The sequence below is a fragment of the Tigriopus californicus genome, chromosome 9 (genome assembly GCF_007210705.1).
Source record: "Tigriopus californicus strain San Diego chromosome 9, Tcal_SD_v2.1, whole genome shotgun sequence".
Lineage (NCBI taxonomy): Eukaryota > Metazoa > Arthropoda > Copepoda > Harpacticoida > Harpacticidae > Tigriopus > Tigriopus californicus.
The window spans coordinates 3,580,037-3,599,357 of NC_081448.1; the positions used below are offsets into that span (position 1 = coordinate 3,580,037).

At 43.4% G+C, this 19,321-nt stretch overlaps 1 long non-coding RNA gene across 1 annotated transcript in view; it reads right to left on the reverse strand.

Moving 5' to 3' along the window:
• Positions 1–2,503: 2,503 nt before the first annotated feature.
• Positions 2,504–19,321, reverse strand: part of LOC131887072 (uncharacterized) — a 49,150-nt gene continuing 32,332 nt past the window's right edge. Inside the window, exons 2-3 of the long non-coding RNA XR_009373988.1 lie at positions 18,198–18,440; positions 2,504–2,656 (exon numbers count right to left, since the gene is read on the reverse strand). This is a non-coding gene — a long non-coding RNA (uncharacterized LOC131887072). The remainder of the gene's footprint in view (positions 2,657–18,197; positions 18,441–19,321) is intronic.

Sequence of the window (19,321 nt, forward strand, 5' to 3'; positions counted from 1 at the left end):
AGGAAACTCCGACTTGAAATGCATCTTCGCCCTTCGTTAAGCTCCAATCCGTTCTCAGGGCATTAATTCATGCCGAATGACCCGGACGTAAAAAAGGGAGCGAAAAATCATCGTACTGACAAACGAGGAGTGACAAGTCTGAAATGGTCTCTCACTCTTGGATTGACATGGAGGGATTCCCAACCCGTTGCAAGGAGCCTCGGTTGTCCAGACCCGATCCTAGAGTCCGTCGTCCTATTTTTTTTTAATGCAAGGCTCTTCTTACCCCAAAACCAAATCGAGTTGAGATGTAATGTCCCGTCGATGATTATCACAGCACACAATCAATCGGCCATCCAGTGTTAAAAGGGGCCTCTATCGACGACTGTTCGTCTTTTGTGTCAAGTCCGACTCTTTCCACCACAAGGCAACGAAGAGGACCGCAACGACAACCAAGAACAACGACGACTCATTCAATGAAAATTGACTTGAAGAAGTGGGTCCCGACCCAAGTCAACTGCTTTGGCCTCCCAATCGGATACACACACCACCACCACCAGCACCACCACTCAGCACTCACTTGTATTCACTTACTGTCCCTGCCCTGACACAACACTCACTCACACCCAAAACGTCCTGCGTGTTCCTCGCTGTTCGAGTCCTGCTGCAACAAGTATTGAATCAGCCCATGACGAAAAAGTGCTTTGGGTGAGACAACACACTCATGCAATTGTTGAGAAATGGAAAGAGATGACCTCACACCTGGACTTCGACCAATCCGACAGAGTGTGCTACTATATGTGTACAACACGTAGGGCGGGAAGATGGGTAATCCAAAAATTACACGATTGTTTTCTTCGGCAAGCAGGTACTAGTATGTCTGCATTGAGTTATCTACATAATGCTTACCGTTGGGCAACGAGATTCGAACGAAAATTGAACTATATGTTCAAATTATACGTATGAACCAATCCAGTTCAAATCCATGCTCTACCATTTGAAAGTGTGTTACTAAAGCAGATTGTCTCGTCTTGTCTAATTCTAGTCGTTATCAGGTTTCATTTCAATTTCGGTCTGATTATCGCGCTAATGGCTCACTCGTCCAGAAAGGGAGTGATCCAATTGGAAGGGGACATTTGACACAAGGCAAAAGGGGCAACAAGAATTGTTACGGCCAATGGAGCAAGTTTGCCTGGAAAATGAACAAGCTCACTCACTAACTCACCCACCCAACAAGCCGACAACAAGTGAGTGAGTGAGTGAGTGAGTCGGTCTTCCCTCTTATGGCTTGGTAATTCGTCAGTGGAGCCCTTCTTTCTTCATTGGGAGGCTTGAATGCAAGGCAGAACCTTCAATGTTGACAAAGTCAATATTGGTTCTTGGGTCACTGAGTTGGGGCACACATTGTACATACACAACCTGTCCAGGTTGGATTTTGAGGAAGAGCCACACAGACACAGAGCTAGAGAGAAGGAGGAGGAAGGACTCTCTTTGGTATACTACCTTTGAGCTTTGCATTGGCTTCAATTTCAGGATCAGACCCGGGCAATCAATTGACAAACCTTACCATACAAGACAAGCTTTGAGGTAACAACAAAAAAATAAATAATAATAATGATGATGATAGTAATCATAATAATAATAATTAAAAAATGGTAATTCTGGGTGCTAGTTGAGGCCTTTTCAATTCCAACTCACTTGACAATGGACACGTGAGTTGGCGCTTCGTGCCAAAAGTCCCTCAAAAGGAAGGACCTAAGTGTACAAATAGATATTGTGGTCGGCTGACCAAGTGAGAAAAATGTGTTATTATTGCTGCTAGGGAGCTGCTGGCTGGTGGAAGCCCAATTATCTTCTCGTAAGACAGGTTTTGTGTAATAGCTTGACAACTCTTTTTCGTTCCTCCTTCTGGATCTCTTTTGAATGTCGGAATATTATGAACTGGATTTACAACATCTTATGTCAAGGCCAGAGGCTCAGAAATGGTATCCAATTAGAGATAGGACGACGATAAAGGATTGGCCCTGAAAACGGGGAGAAACGATGCACTCAATTGTTTGCCAACCACAAGACACACGGTGCCGTTTCACACCCCATTTTCTTTAAATCTACAATTTGAGCCCAGGCGGTGGGTCGGCGCAGGTTCAGCGCCATTCCCCATTTCATGAAGTTATGAAGACATAACACCATTGTGTATGGGGATATGTAAACTAGCCGCTCCTGAATGAGATGTGTTGTTGGCGGCGGTTATCAAGATATTGGACAAATGGGGGAAGACTCGACTCTTGGACAAGCAAGCGCTCGATTCAACTTATCGAACCTCAGATTGAAGGATCTCAGTTGCTCTTGGTTGCTTTTTTGTCCATTTCAATGGTCGAGTCTTGCGTGACCCCCCTCCCCCCCCCCCCCTGCCAGCATTAACAAAGAAGATCTCTTCAGGTAAGTGTCGTCGTCGTGTTGAAGAGGTCTTTCAATCATTCTACGGGGACACTTGATGATGAGAGTTACAAGTCTTACATTCTCGGTTGTCCTTGCCAGAGGGACCTCGTACAGTAGGTGAACCCACGGGCATAAGGAACGAACAAGGGGAATAAAGTAGGCGGCTGCTGAACGTACCGCGAGCGTGCTGCCATTTTTCTTAATAGTCAAACCACGCCAACTCAAACACTGCACGTACCTGGAATAAAAAGCGATAAAGATTCATTTGAAGGCTTTAAGCTGACCCCTCAAAGAGCGAAATGACACGGCACAAGCATTCGTCAAGAAGCACGAAGAATGAGAGAAGGAAAAGGAGGTCCCATTGATGTGGGAGGGTCAAGTGGGCGTGGGTGTTTTCATAAGAGTCGGAGAAGAGAGATGACTCTTGAGCCAAAACACTGATAGGAATTCCTGAGCATGGCTCAAATGCCAAAATCAACAATTGGGGCCACGATTTAACCTGTTTTGTACAAACACCCTCAGAAAACGGCCAAATGACAAAAGGTGACGTCACAACGACGATTGAACGTGCCTCCGAGGAAGCGACCTCTGAAATCCGAAGGCTCAATAATTTCGACGCCAACCATTCAAGTCGGGCTTTCAACGCGATTCGGGAATGGCAGGAATTTGTTTTCCTTTCAGACATCGAGAAGACGACCACTACAGAAATGGAATGGCTTCAAAGCGAAAGCGACACTTATTCAGTTCACACCTCGTCGTAAACCATAGTTTTTGATGGTGAATGGTTGTGGAATTTTGAATCATCTCATCACGGGACAGGTACCAAGACTAGCCATAGGTACATATGTAAGGTCTCTATTGATGGCACAAAGGAGATGAGGCTAAAATTGCAGAGGATCCAATCACATGAAATATGCGGGACAAGGTTGACCGTTTTCGTCGTATTATTGTTATGCCAGCTTTTATTGCTGTGTCATACTTTCGAATGGAAAGCAAAAAAGCGCTTCCTCAAAGCCACGATGGCCTCAAGATGAAGATGAAGGAGGAGGAGATGAAGACCATCATCTAGAAGACGAATCGGATCGAGAGGAGTCCATTGCGCAAAAATGTGCGGCCAAACCGAGGTGTCATGGTTCCGATATTGAACACTAGCCACCCATCATTTGGCATCAAAAGGAATGCTATTCAAATAGATCTATCTCAAATAAGGGGGTCCTAATGAGGCCATATGAAATACGAAAGCTGAATGCAAACCGACCATCATACCCAACCAGGAAGATGGCTTCAATGTGAAATGAGGGGGTCAATTCACCAGGAGGAGGAGGTAAGGCCAGCAAAAACTAGCCAACCTATACTTGTTTTGTTTTGTTTCGTTCAACTACTCCACATCAGCCGATTCCTATCCGGGGAAAGTACATACGTCGAATTTAGCACTTCATTTGAATGCCAAATTGCAAAAGGTAATACCAAATAAAGCTGGAGAGAGGGGAGACCGGTTTCGAATCAATCACGTTCAAGGGAGCCTCCCAACTCATTTAGACTCTATTCAGAGTTGAATCAAAGGAAGGCAATTAAGTGAGGTCAAATCGGACCATGATTTGAACCTGGCTGACTGGTTGACTGGTTGACTGGCTTCTACCTCCTTGGCTGGAGGCGCCAACTAAATACAAACGGGATGTTATGAACCCACACCTGTTTTATCGAGTCAACTGTACTCATACTACTACATAGGTATAGCTGGTGGATGCAGGAGCCGAAGTCTTCACGACCCATAATTATGACGCCAATTATGTCATTTGGAGGTAACCCCAATTCATTTTGGGTCCCATCGTTTTGTTTTGCTGCGCCTTCACCATCTCTTTCCTCTCTGCCAAGACCAGACTGCGGTTGACGAAGTGCATGTCTTTTCAGGTGCTTAACATGTGTGAGAGCAAGCGAGCAAGTGAGAGAGTGAGTGAGGATTGGTGGGCTTGGTAGCAATGGTCTTCGTGGATTCCTGATAGAAGACCTTGCTGTTGCACAACGTGAACACCGGGGGAAACTTGAGAGAGTGACAATTTTACAATGCCTTAAGTCATGAGGGTCACGACACGACTTCTTGAGAAACAACGGATCTCAAAGCCCTCTCTGTCTAATTGTTTTAATCATCGCTTAATTCTCGACGTCAGATTGGTCGGATGGATGGATGGATAGATAGATAGGTAGCTAGCTGGCTAGCTATCTACCCGAATGGCTGGTCCGTTGGTCTTTTGGTTGAAGGCGAACAACCGGTGACCATGTGACCTCAGGGACCATCATCATCACCATCTCTTCTCTAACCACACTACTATACTACTTCAACTACTGCCCGAGCTACTACCACTTGTGCTTCCAAACCATCGCCACCACTAACAACACAATGGGCACCAGGCCACTCAAAAGTGCCCCCGAAAATCGGTCGGACTGACACCGAAAGAGAGAACGAGAGAGAGAGAAAGAGAGAGAGAGAGAGAGAGTTTTGAGTGAGGCATCAGTTGTTCTCTGCTGCAAAAGAAAGAGATCAACATGCATGTATAACGAGCCATCTCGGTTTGTGTCACGAACTCTGATTCCTCCAGGCCCTGAAATCCATTGAAAACTGACTGTCTGCTGGTTGATGTGCAGGGTACGTATACCGGTATGCTATATGTAATACTCCGACGACTGCGAGTGCAGTGGCCTCCCGAAGGCTTTAACGACATAATTTGTTCGAGATTGGATCAGTTGGGGGGGTTTGGTCATGCCATTCGCCCTATTCAACACTCATGCTTTTCGAGTCCGATATGTCTTCACGGTTCTCAAAAGCGTCTTAACCCATTGTCAGCCCAACGCCATCATGAGCGATGACATCTAAGCACAAATTATGACCTTTCAAAATATTGGGGATGACATTAAGGAGCGGGCGATGACAATTTGTCAGCTCAAATTGAGGCAAAATACCATTCGAAGGTGATGATGTGCTATGAGAGAGGTGGTAGTACAGTAGGATCTTGTTTGTCATGTCACCAGTCTCTCTCTCTCTTTCTCTCTCTCTGTCTCTTTCTCTCCCTTTTGGTGAACCTGGGTTGAACCATGAGAGGTACACTCCAAATTTTCTAGGTCTCCTTCGCCAAAAAGATGACTTTTCAAATGCCAGAACCTAGCGCACTTGCCTACTCACTAGCGACTAACCCACACACAGAAACTACCTGGAGTGCTCACTAATACGTAGGGTGCTATACCATTATATTTAATTTTCGAGCTAGAAATGTTCAGGCTCTTTTTAGGGTCGTTACTCTAATCTTAGGATGATAATCGTTTCATGGAACATCCCCTCTCAACCGCCCTAGTCTCCAGTCAATTTTCACCTCAATGATCCCATTTTAGCCCAACATTGCCAAGGTTTTCATCATTTCAGTGGTGGTGGATCGAGACCATTTTCTCTGTAAGGTTCAGGCCACGCCGAATTGGTTAACCGGAGGCAGCAAAATGGAACCTAATTTGGTGAGAAATGATCCGCCTCCTCCCTCTATCTACCCACCAACTATTCCAATCCAAAGCAGAACCATCCAAGAGGAGAAAGATAAACGGGTAGAAAGAGAGAAAGAGACGAAGAGACGAAGAGGGAGGGAAAGACCCCCATGAGTTGCTTAAATAGAATGACCTGTCATTTTTCCTTCCCCTTAAGTGGACTCAAAAGTAGATATACAAGGTACAGAACCATTCTACGTAGTATGTGAGCTGAGCAAGTGAGCGAGAGGGAGAGAATGACTATACGTACTGTACAAGAGGGCTGCTCAGTGTTCATCGAAATTTACCATCCCGATTCCCAACCACCTCAAGGATCCCACATTGACCCTTTATTTGAAAATTTGAAAGGAGAGGAGAAAAAAAGCTCCTTTGTCAAGATGGCTCCAACTTGGCTGACTTGGAAGCTGGGACGACTACCTGGCGGGCATGAAATGCACATCAACCGCCATCCATACAAGCAACAACAGTCAATACACACACAGGCACATCTTCCATGTCTTGAATGACAGATGTTGATACCAAATTAGACATTGGTAATAGCCATGACCACTCCTTGGACTTGGCGAGTCCAGCGATGATCGAGCCACGATTCCTCTTGGCCAAGAGGCTAAAGAGCTGGAAGCTAGTCAGCATCTTGGAAGAAATGTGAATGCATCCCCCTCGAAATTCACCTTCATCAAAGTCTCGGCGGATCCACGGGAGCAGACAAAGACAACCACGGCCATCCATGAGTGTCTCAATGATGGAATGAAGGTTCGAGCTCCTTTTGATGGACATTTACAATTGACCGAAGACGACGCGTTTGCAGCATTCATCCGTTAAGACGGGAGTCACCGAGAGCAAGAAGAGGGTAGACAAAAAGTTCGGCTTCCCAAACCATCTTCATGGACTGGATGTGCTACTTCGAGGACGGACCTAAGCCAACCAACCCAGTTTGTTTAGGAATAGATTACAACCCATTCTATGGGACAATGAGAGGTCTAATGAGTTCAAGCGACACTGGAGAACACACCGAACCCAACCCTATCAGCGGTTTACATTCAGGTCGGAATAGCGGTAACCTCCAGGTATCTTGATGGTGAACTGATATAAAGGTAGACAGGGGATGCCCCTTTCTCGGATGCTTTGTCCACATCAATGGGTCAATGCTGAGATTATAGCTTCTCGAAAGCTCTTGGCTATCAGCACAAAGATGACGTTGGCCGGGTATTGAGAGGCGAAAGAAAGCGTCTCGACCTTTTCAGAAATGACTTGACCGTTTCTGTCGGAGACGAGGCAAGGGTTGGTTGGTGGTGATCACATCAGATTACCAACGGGATGAAAAAGAAGAATGATCTAATTTGCCTCCAAGATTACCTCCACCTTAATCGGGTCAAGCCATGACGAAAACGAAACCCGCCCTCCAGCTTCAATGGTTTTGTAGTAGCCATAGTCGTTGGGCCGGATCTCCAAGTCTTTTCATGTGAATACATTGTGGCAGAATCATGTGCAAGCAATTTGCTTCCCACATGGCCAGGGTCAGAGGGATGCAATAAACTCGATTCAAAGTGACCTCCAAGAGCTTCCTGCCTATACTCCTCATCTCAAGACAGATGACGATGAGCAGCTTTTGTGAAGCGGCACTTTGAGCCGAGTTTGACCAAGTGATCTTGTCCGAATCTTAACGCTGCATAAAGATGTTTACAATTGATAAGAAACAGACCGCTTGAGAGAGGTGACAATATGCCAGGTGGACCCGAGATTTTCGTGGACCTTAAATTGGTATGAAGGCACAACCAACAACAGGTACACAGAGGGCGATCGTACAGGATTGTACGAATTAAGCGTGCAGGATAATAATACTCAACGTGAACCGAAAACCGGAGACGAGTGACTATTAAAGCCACCAGAATGAGGCAATGACATGTAGGAGATCTCGTGAAGCCGCCTTGATGACAATGGGCGGGCAATCGAGGCCAGAAATCTCGACTTGACTCTCCTCAGAAAAAAAGTGCTCTTTATCACGATGATGATGATCATCCAATAATAATCATAGTGCTCCTCGACCGTCTCACCGACTCTCAAATCCTTCTGACAGGCACATTCAGCTAAAAGCCATTCAAGAAGTCTTGATCGTGACCTGCCCAACCAACCGACCGACCACAAATTGAATACAACTTGTCAACACCTTCGTCTTCTTCCAGGGCTTCAAGATCTTCGCCCCTCATTAGATCAGTGATGCCAGATTGAATTTGAGTCATCATTTGATCGTTAATCTGAACATGTAGCGCTACCAATCACCAAGGGATGGTTGAGCTTCATGCAGATTCCAAAATTTCAACCTCCAATGGCGATGCATTCAAATGTCTCGGCCCAATGAGACGACATCAACAAGCCCGTTAACCGGCAACCCTGGTCAACATTGGGAATCTTTACATCTCCCTCAGTTATTAGTCCCACTCAAGTACAACAACAAGAGCACAGGTGACATACTCCACAACCGCATTACAGCTCTCCTGAGGGACGTGATCATTCGGAGATAGCGACGAATTTTCCCACGACGAGAACAAAAAAGCAGAGCTATAGGATATCCCAAAAAGACTTCATCAAACAAAATCAAGCCAGGATACTCTCGCTTTGAGCACTCTCTCTCTCTCTATTCAAAGGTGATTTACAGATACTCTTGATCCTCCCTCCATATTATATCCGAAGAGGATCGACCAATACCTCACCCCCCTTCTGACTTCCCCCCCAAAAAGTGGTGAGTGAGCTTCCCCAATTCATTTCCGGCCGGAGCGCCTCCACGCTTCGATTCCAAATGATCCTTCCAAGAACCATGATGATCATGATCATGAGGATGAGTGGCACTGCTGACAGGGGGAGGTCGAATCTTTTTTCGACGTTTTGTTTCTTCTCATGGGAATCTTGGCGGCATGACGCCAACAATGAATCGTCACTGTCAACATCGAGCACAACCTCAGAACCATTACTTTGGAGGTTGGTACTCACTTTCCCGGTGTGATCCGAATCCACCACGTTGCAGTTGCTTTAATGGCATGAACAGGGTTGGATCTCTTCCACGATTTTGAGAGTGCTTCCAGAGGTACAAGATGTCGTCGTTTTAAGGCAATATTAAAGCCCAGGCTACTCCACCAAAGGAGTCATTTCATGCATGGGAATTAGGAGGCGAAAAATCACACCAAAGCAGGTCTTTGTTGATTGTCTCAATGGCTGTTTGGTGATAGATACTCAATGTTAGGAAGGATGAACGAGGCTCCCAATGTTGAGGATTAGGGGCCGGATCGATCCTATAATAACGTCTTCAATCCCATCGAAAAAATCGTTCAGGGCAAAGTTGCTGCCTCTATGCTCATCAGACCAACTCACATTTAGAGATGAAAGAACAAATCATTCTTAATGACTCTGTCATTTCCACCTTCTACTTCTCTCCGTGCTCCATCTCGGTTGGGACATGTACACTGGACACCATGGATGGATGGACAGCGTTGTCGTCGAAATTTTCATGATGATGGCATTGACACTCGATTTCCTGGTGTGCTCAGTGTGAGGGCTGTCTTTTCAGAGTTATGAGTGGAAACCAGTGGCAACACTTCCTTTTCGTTCGGAGATGAAATTTTCTAAGCCTTTCTTCCCAATTCAAAGATTGGCGACAAAAATAATGATTCTGGCTGCTCTTTCCACTCCAAGGGTCATGCACAAAGAAAACAACATCATCGACCGACGTCGGCGGAACGTGGAACACACAATCATCATACATGGAGATACATGGAGAAGCCAGAAATGGCCGCCATTGAGATTGAAACCGCAAGAAAAAAAAAACAGCCAGAGAATTCTCACACAAGAGAGGAACCGATCGAATATTTAACAACGTCGTAGCTAAAACCCTCTTTGGACCATATAGACCATAATATTATGAATTCGAATACTTATGTCAATGTTCTTGGTCCCATAATCGTGGGTATGACTAATGTCAACTCAGGATTATACGGGCACAATGGCGATAGATGGACCTTTGGAAATACCAGACTGACATTACATCAACATTCACCAAAGCTAGAAAAAGTACTCAAACGTGAATCAAGTGGAGTGGGTACGAGTGCACTATGAACTTTGAGATCCATGTTGTAACATTTAAATCATTCTCCTGGCCGATACGGACGGACTTTTGTTCCTCTGTGAGCTTCTTTGAGAGGAGGATAGAGTGGTCAAATTTATCAGATTGCAGAGTCATGTTCTAATATTCAAGGAGATCCTATCAGACAATTCTGTCCAAGCCCATTAATATCAACTAACCACCACACTAACTGAACCTACCCTGAGCAAATGAGAACCACGATTTTGGTGTATAAATACCCTCATGTAAAGAGGTTCTAATGGCTAATATTTGAACTAAGCGTTGCTTGGCTTCAAAATAAGATATGGATGCAAAAAAAATTGGTGATCGATTTTACTAAGTTTGTTTTGCATTTGATTGTAAGGGGACATTATGTGCCATTTTAGCATTTGAAGTAAACGTTTATTCTTTTTTTCCTCACAAATTTGAAGAATGAAATAATTGAAAATTGAAAGATATTTCTGAAAATAGTAGTTATTTTCCAAAGGAAAATAAATATATATATCAATTATTCAATGCCAAAAGCCAATCATAAAACCACTGTTTTGTGCTATTTAACTGTAGCAAACCACTTTTGGTGGTCGCGATGATCCGATTATCATTTCATTACGCATGCACCGATCTAATACTGTGTCATTGGCTCAGGTGGCTCACATCTCAATAAAAATCATTTTAATTATAAATGAGTACTTTGACCAATGAGTCGCTCTAGTTATTGCGTATCACGAAACGCCCAATGACATTAACAACAATGATCGCTTAAGCCATACCTTTAAAAATCTCCAAATTGATTGCACCTAGGAGGATCTCAGAGGGCTTGGCTTTTTCTCTAGCATAGAAGTAACGTCAATGGATATTACGTGCAATCGAGAAGCCCAAAGAAAAGAACGTCGTGACGTTCTAAAAACCTGGGCAAAAACCGGAATGGCTTTTACGTATCATTATTGCATGATTACCATTATATTGTAACTTGTACTTGCTGACACAACAGTTGGGTTCTTGATTTGGTCAACACTGAGATTGAACTTCACTCTTTGGGTAATTGTCTCTTTGCAACAGGCCTCTGGCTTGATTCAGCTGGAATTGATTATTTATCTTGCATTTCATGTTAGGGCATTCAAAACAGGTTGAATCTCGGGAAAGTGCTTAGCATGGGGCGTCAACGTCTCTATTTGTGATGAGAACAACGTTTGTGTGCTTTTACTTTATTACAAGCATCACGTTTGAATACTATTTAATGAGGAGACAATTTTCACTCGGAGCTAAGTACACACCCAGAAGGGTAATTGATGTACCGAAGTCAAAAAACCAACTCTGGTTACCGAATGGTCGTCAATTGGCCAGAGGCTGACCAAAATGCATTACGACCAATTCAAAAGCTTAGAAGAACAAAGTTGTTTCCCATAAATATCGCCGTTGTTGTTGGTAGGAAAGAAGAATGTTTGTGGTCAATTAGAACCAACGATGTGCGTGTGGGGTTACAAGTACTTGTTTATTTGTTGAGATCGTTAGGATGCCAGTCTCCATCATGTATTGAAAAGTGAGATTATAATGTTTAAAAGGGCATGGACCCAAACTTGACGTCACACCTTAATACCAGAGGAAAGCGATTCCGCGCCTCTGGCGGTCAAAAGAGGAAATGCCAATAATTTGCCTCCTTTGACACGTGGAAGTCACGACTTCATGAAAGCAGATATTTGGCTGAAATCAGACAAAACGGTTGTCAACACGTGAGGAATATTCGTTCAAATCTGACTGAACCTCGATGGCCCTACATTAATAAATTGGGCTTTGATCCACTCCATCACATTGTTGAAGGTTCAAATTCAATAACACTATAATATACATCCCATGTTTAATGACGGCAGTGTTCGCTCTTGTTCCAGAACTGATGTGATCATGAGTTTTTGAATGAAAACACTCAGTGGGCCAAAGAGCGTTTCAAATTCCAAGTGACGAATTCCCCGGACACAATGACATTTCAGCCATTTTTCGCTGTTTCTGATTGAATTTTCAGGAAGTGACATTATCAAAGTCACCAACTAAAGTTCAGAATACCAAGACCACAATCCCGCCAAAAGTCCAGACGCACATTCACGAACCTATTCTACAGTGGGATCAGTCGAGACACTTTGCAAAAAAATGGTGCGATCGTGGTTATTCAATTACTTCATATTGGGAATAAGCTTAGACTACAGATCTGTACAATAGGTACATATGTGAGAAAATCAGTAAAAGTAACCAACATCTCGAAATCGTAATGAAATAAGTATCATTAAGGTAACGCATTAGACGGAATCAAAGCTAACATATTGTTTTTCTCCAACGTTATTAATATACCTAGTTCCTTACTAGGGTTCCCACACGTGGAAACGTGCTAAAGGTCGCCTCTTCGCACATGACAACGTCAATGACACCGTAATGAAGGTAATTCCGATTGCCGCTGAATCGGAGGTCAAACGATCAAACCAACACATGTGATTGTTCAAGTTCAAAATATGAGAATGTGTGTTGGTATTGTTCTAGTCCAATGGATTTGTTGTCGCAATTTCCAAATGAATCCTCTTCCTGGATTCTGTAGGCTCGACAACGCGATTAAATGTCCTCAATCAAACAAACACATATAGGCCGAAAGTCTCATCTGTGGTTTGGACATGGTCATGGAATGCTCTGTGGGTTTTTATTGTTATTCAGGCACTACGATTGTACATACTTTATCAAGGTATATAGCTAACACTCTACTGTCATTGATCTTGACTCTTAATAACTTGACCGTCTCAAAATCCTGGATATGTTTGGAATGTGCCACTTTGTCATTGAATGACAATCAGTTATATCGGGTTCAAGGTTCAAGCTTGGCCTGGAATTTGCATTGGTAACATAACTAATCCTATGGTTTGTCTTTTCTGATGTGATATGTCATTAGTGCACTATCGAGTCGTACGATGCCTCGTCGAAGCTTATTGGATCAAGGGCTGGTTTATTCCAGAAAAGGCAGTTTTTGATAAAGGATGTCGCATGTATTCACCAAATTCAACAAACAACACGAGACACTTAAATAACGAGAAAGACGATACGAGAACTGACCCCTGTCGGCCATATCTACACCATATCATACGTTTTTTTGTCAATAATAGAGATTGTAAATCGTATTCTTAAAATTTATTTAAATATGAAACCCTGCCCTAACATGGACAAAAAAAATTGGCACAAATAGGGCATAAATAATTTTGATTTTGTCTCCACGTTGACATATCATTCGAGGTACTGAAGCCTGAATATGATCTACTAATGGGGCTCTGGGTAGTCGGAAAAGCAGTATAAATTGCTATAAAAATATATATAAATCCATTTAGACTGGAAAAGTTGATTTCTCCGCTGAATAATTGTATAATTATACTTGAAACAGCGGCTCCAGTTCAAAATAACCATAATATTTCATATGATTGTGAAATGATCATCGGCAAATATAAGTAGCGCGTCTAGTTCGTTAAGGGTTCTTCGTAATAACTTTTGATCCTACTCTCTGAATGATTGATTTACTCCCCATGATCCTTCTCGAGATTATTTTGACACTTGAGACCACTTTGAGTTACTCTGATTCCTTGCTTCATATTATCTTTCCTTGTGTATATACCAAATTTTGCGACAGCTGTTGATATAATATATCATTCAGTAGAAGGAGATAATAGAAATTATGCTTTCGACATTTTGCGAACACAACACTCTTAACCGCCATCTTTTTTAATATCCAAGTAAGAAAAGAAACGACACCAAAATCTTTGGTGTTGTTTGGCTTTGAATGAAAATATTTGGAAAGCCATCTTAAGTGTTTTGAAATGCATTTTTCCAATTCACCGTGAGTGGTCACTTCTTGGCGCTTCTCAAGATCTCATGACAGTCTTATGGCACTTTCAGACCAAACTTGGCATAATTCTTGTCACCTTTAGTCTCGGGCTCTAAATATCTACTCTTGCTCTAGCAAAAACATTTTTCAAGCCTCTATACTATTTTTAAACAGTCCTTTAAACAAACGCTTCTCCAAATCCCTTAGAAACCATGCGTCTAGGAGACACATGTCTCTTCATACTTCTCAATATTGAATTACGTTTGTTGGGTTTCAGGTAACCAAGGAAATTTGACCTTTATCAGCTAAATAGTCCAAAGGTGGATAACACAAAAATGTTCAAGCTCGAACCATTTCTTCAAGTAAGAGTTTGGCCATATCAGTATTGTCATACGACACATGGCTGAAACTAACAGTTTCACTTCAAGGAGGAATACTGTGTCAACTCAAAGGTCACCCCCGGATTGCAATGTGGGGGATTTAAACTCGATCTTTTCATAGCAATGACGTCAACGCTCTGTTTTGTTTTATTTTCCCCTCTTTCTAAATTCCAGGTTCCCAACGGTTTAAGGAGGATAAAGGGTTGGCATTGGCTAAAAATTTTGGCTAGCAACACTTTCTTCCGATACCCATCCCATTTTAAGGCTCTGGATTCCGACTGATAAGGCCATTTCTTCCAAAGAAACCTTAGGTCACGAGCAATTACTGGATTCGACAATCTTGAACAATGCGATGAGAACAGAATTCTAGCTAACACAATGGATCGCATTTGAAAGGATCACCAAGGAAACCACGACCTTAAAACAAGCGGGAGAGATGTCATTTCTCGCCGTTGGTTTGAGATGCCGTTTGTATGGAGGAGGCATTGAAATCAGATGGACCTCGGACCAGAAACTGATGAATACGGAAATGATCCAACGTGGTTTCCTGTGAATCATGACACAAAGTTTTGCACGATCTTTTCGCTCGACATTATTCATCCTTTGTATTGTACCTCGAGCGAGAATTCTGTCATTTCTGCCTGGCTAAAAACATGAAGATCATCGCCGATTCGTCATGGAAACGCGGCGGTCACATCCCAATCTATGACGTATTTGTAGAGCACCTTAAGGATCATCCATTCAAGGATTGGCCTTATGATTAGGATTGATTTTGTCAAAAAGCACGATACCGATCGTCGAAGGTGTGCAGACCCACTTGAACCAGTCCAGCTTTGCTCACGTCAAGTAAGAGCTTTGGAATCCGCAATTCCATCACCAGAGTCGCTCAGTCATGTCCCGGAAAAAATATGTCATCGGCCATTTGGTTCAAGTGGTGTTTGAATTTTTTGCCATGAACAACCATCTTGTTAGGCCAAGCATGAACAATAATTACATTGCAAACCAGCGGTGGTCGGGGAAGGAAAAAGTCGGAAGTAATTAGTCACAAAGCATACCATACGAGTATACCAAGATAGAGCGAGTGGTCGATTGCCTCAAAACGGGAATGAATATCATCTCAAGACATCGGACGAACGACCGCAGTCAAGCTCGGCCGTGTTTTTGACTAAAAAAAGTGCCGAAAAAAACGTTTGGCAACCACGAAGTTTGATGAACATGAATGTACTCCTTGATTAGGGAGCCATTTTCGTCGCTGATAGGATCATCATCATCATCATCATCTTTTTCTTCGAACGTAATTATTCGGAAACGACTTGCGTCCAATTAGCATCCACCGTTTTAAGGCTCGGAGAGAGAGAGACGAAACACCAACACGATTTCATGCTTGTGATCCAGCCTAAGGTCTTATTCAAGTTTCAATTACTTTTATTTCTTGTATAATTTGAAAGCACCTAACGGAAAATCGGAAAATACAACCATGCAAGTTTCTCTTTGGTCAATGACATGGCACGGGAATCGTGCCCAAACATGTCTTACTTAACATTTCGAGTAGGAGTATCTCAAAAATTTGGACTTATTTCGATTCCCACCAAAAGGCTACAAAAGCATGATTATGGTAGGATTTGATGTATTTGAATCCCCTCTAATTACGTATAGTATACCCCAGGCATGGATATGACTGATCCCAAAAATGTGCCGTCGTTTCTTTAAATTTCGAGGACATAAAGCATGCACTTTATTCCAGCCTTCATAATCGATCACTCGATCAAGATGCTCCACAAAGCATTGGATGTTGTTCAAGGTAGAAGCTAGGTTTGATTTGCATGAATCCCTTCTGCGTGCTTATCAATCTACATGTACGTACATTCATCCTTATGAACATGGTATGGTGTATCTGTATATTGTCATCCTATCCGAGTTAATGGATCATTTATTACCGAATAATCATTCTGAAGAGCAGCAATTCTACCCGGAATGAACAGACTCACTCCATTGGAAGCAACCTTGCTTCGCAAGTCATGCATGAAACTGTTTTGAATCCAATGGGGAAAACAAGCACCTCTTTGAAAGTCAGTCCAAAGAGGCTGTCCTTAGGCAAAGAAAAGTGTAATTAAAACACTTCATCCCTAAGATGACTCCATCAAAAGGAACACATCACCCCTTTAGTGTCGTGCAATATGGGCCAGAAAGGGTCTACTTCGTACCACTTCAACCCTGGTCTGTTGTCCAAAATAATGGGGCCCCATTCAAAGTGAGACATTATTCGCCTCTCTCTCTCTCTCTTTCTCTCTAACAAGCCTGAGCCACGATGTCAAGAAGAATCGGCTTTGTAAGCACCTAAATGCTAGTCAGCCACATCAATTTGCAAATTTGTAGGATCCATTCAACCCAGACCTCTTAAAGCCTGGGCAGATATTTGGACTACTAAAATCTGAACTGGTTTCACGATCCCTCGCAAGCTTAACGACCATTCTATTTGCGGTCATCTCGCCTTGAAGCGCAATTGCCCAGTAACCAATCCCACCCATGCATGATACTGACTGACAAGAGCCATAACCTACTGGATCAAGAAGTCTACAACGAGAAGGTGTAATACAGCGGCTGTTAGAAACGGGAGAATTGAAATATGACAGACCCACAATTACTCATTCTCAACTCGCTTTCTTTATCTTCCGTCGTTCGTTCGTTCGTCCGTCGGTTCGTCCGTTCATACACTTTATGGTGCTCGTGGAGTAGTGGAACGGACTACTATTGCACTCTCAATCCATTGGGCTTCTCGCACTAAGTGGAGATGGAGGAGGAATAGATGCAAAGATTTCGCTGGTTCACCCAACCAACTGCAGACGGTAAGGTGCTAACGGCACGTTGCGAAAAAAAAATGTTATATGATCTCCCTCGAACAGGATCGGCTAACGTCTATCTACCTAGATTATTCCCTCCCTGGGCCTTGTAAATCAAGGTGTGAAATAATGGGCCTGAGATCGGCCCCAATTGGAATGAAAATGGGAGTTAATCAGAAGATAGCTTCATCCATTTTTTGTACGTCATAAACTATCTAAATGCAAATAAAGAGCAGTCTGAATAAGCTCCACATTTAATCCGCGGGCTTATTAAAAAAACGAACATGGGTTCGTGGCAAGAGGTTGAACAATGCCTTTGTTTGTCTCAATTGAACAGGTCGAGATTGGTAAAGAAAATCTGGCAAAATACCCATAAAACCGTCATAGGAGAACATGGAAGTTTAAGTTTACAGAGTGTCTCGTTCGATGAGTGGTAATGGGAAACCCTCGTCGGTCTTAGATGAAGAAAAAACATCGTGCATCACCCCCAAGAAAGTCAATCAACCCAAAACACGTGGAGAGAGCACTTCGTTTCAAATCTCGGCAATATTGATAGGAGAACATATTGGACAAGATCCCTACAAAGGGCCCTTCTTGTCCGTTTTTGTGCGGGGCATGCCACAAGTCAGTGGGTTTCACTTCGGTGTCAGCTGAGAGCCAAGTCTTTCAACTTCAATCCCAACAGATTGGCGGGAAATCCAGGCCAGAACTTTGAACTCTCGGTAAATGACCAGCCCGATGATCCTCTCTGTGGGTTTTCACTTGACACAATGCGGGCTGATCGTTGGATATCTGGACTCAGCGTTGGTCAATCGACCGTAGGCTCAGGAGTGTCGATTCCAAGTTGAAAGGAGGGGTGTCTGAGAGGATTTTATCGTGGATTGAACAGCATCTGGTTGACACTCAATGGGAAATTCATGCCATCCGTCAATACTCGGGACAACGGGACCCGCACGCACGCACTCACGCACGCACTCGCTTACTCGCTTACTCATAAGGAGTATCCAGAGCTCAAGACAAGTTTAATAAAAAAAAAGTTTGATCTGAAAAGCGGGGATTGGGCAACTTACCTTTTACGGAGAAAATCTGTGTCGAGTTTGTCATCAAAGGTTTGCTCTGTGATAATAGAGACGACGACGATGATGATAAGGATGATGACGATGATGCTGAGAATGGAAACAATTTGGGGGAATCCGAGTCAGATTCCAGGATTGAGGTTGAGTTTCTTCTCCGTTTTGGGCCACTCGAATCGCTTTTGGATGTCATCTTGCTTGATTGCGAGTAAAACGGCAATCAGATAAGACAAACTTGGCCTGCAATCAAAGAAAATCACTTGGTTATCAGCATCTCTCACTTGGCCAGAATGTGAACCATGCTCTCGCTCCCAAGTACTATCGGATATCGGAACGAGGCCATTCAACCATGTCGATGGTATGATGATAATGAGGAATCTATTGTCTCATTAATAATTACCGTGCCTCTTAATTTCTGGGTCAAGACGAGAACACAGAGGAAGACGATGCTGCTTTCACCGGTGAGTCAAGCCAACATTCTCACACAAATGACAAATCTGGCCTCAAAGTTCATCGTCAAATCAGGCGTTTCCCCCGCTCGTTTAATTCCCTCTGGCCTATTACTCGATCCCTCGTTCCTCCGCTCTCGTCTTTCTCTGCCAGGTTCTCGCCAAGCTTTTGCTCAGATTTCCAAGCATCAAAAATGTGGACGAGTGGACCGAGGAGAAAGCCAAAACACCATGATTTTGACATCGACTTCCCCCCGTCCGCACAACGAGCAACGAGCACCGAGCTCTTCGTCTACCTTTCGTCCATAGAATAGTCAAACAAGTACACTCACACACACACACACATACAAATACCTCTCCTTGGTGCCAAAGCGTTCTGAGGTTCTTGGCTTCGGCTTCTATCATCTCTCTCTCTTCCTTTCTTTCTCTATCTGTTTCTCTTGAGAAGACCCAGGCGAGATCCATGAAGCTCCACTGTCATGGATCGTATAGGATGCGGATCAAAAGCGGTTAATTGAGAGATCTCAGCATTCCGTACTTTCCTGCGTGCCATCTCTCATTGCCAAGATTTGAATAAAAGAACATTTGATGCCATTGCCATCATTGAAAAGCCACTTGATTCTTAGCAACAGGTTTGAAATGCCAATTTCAGTGTGGCACCCGGTTGACTAA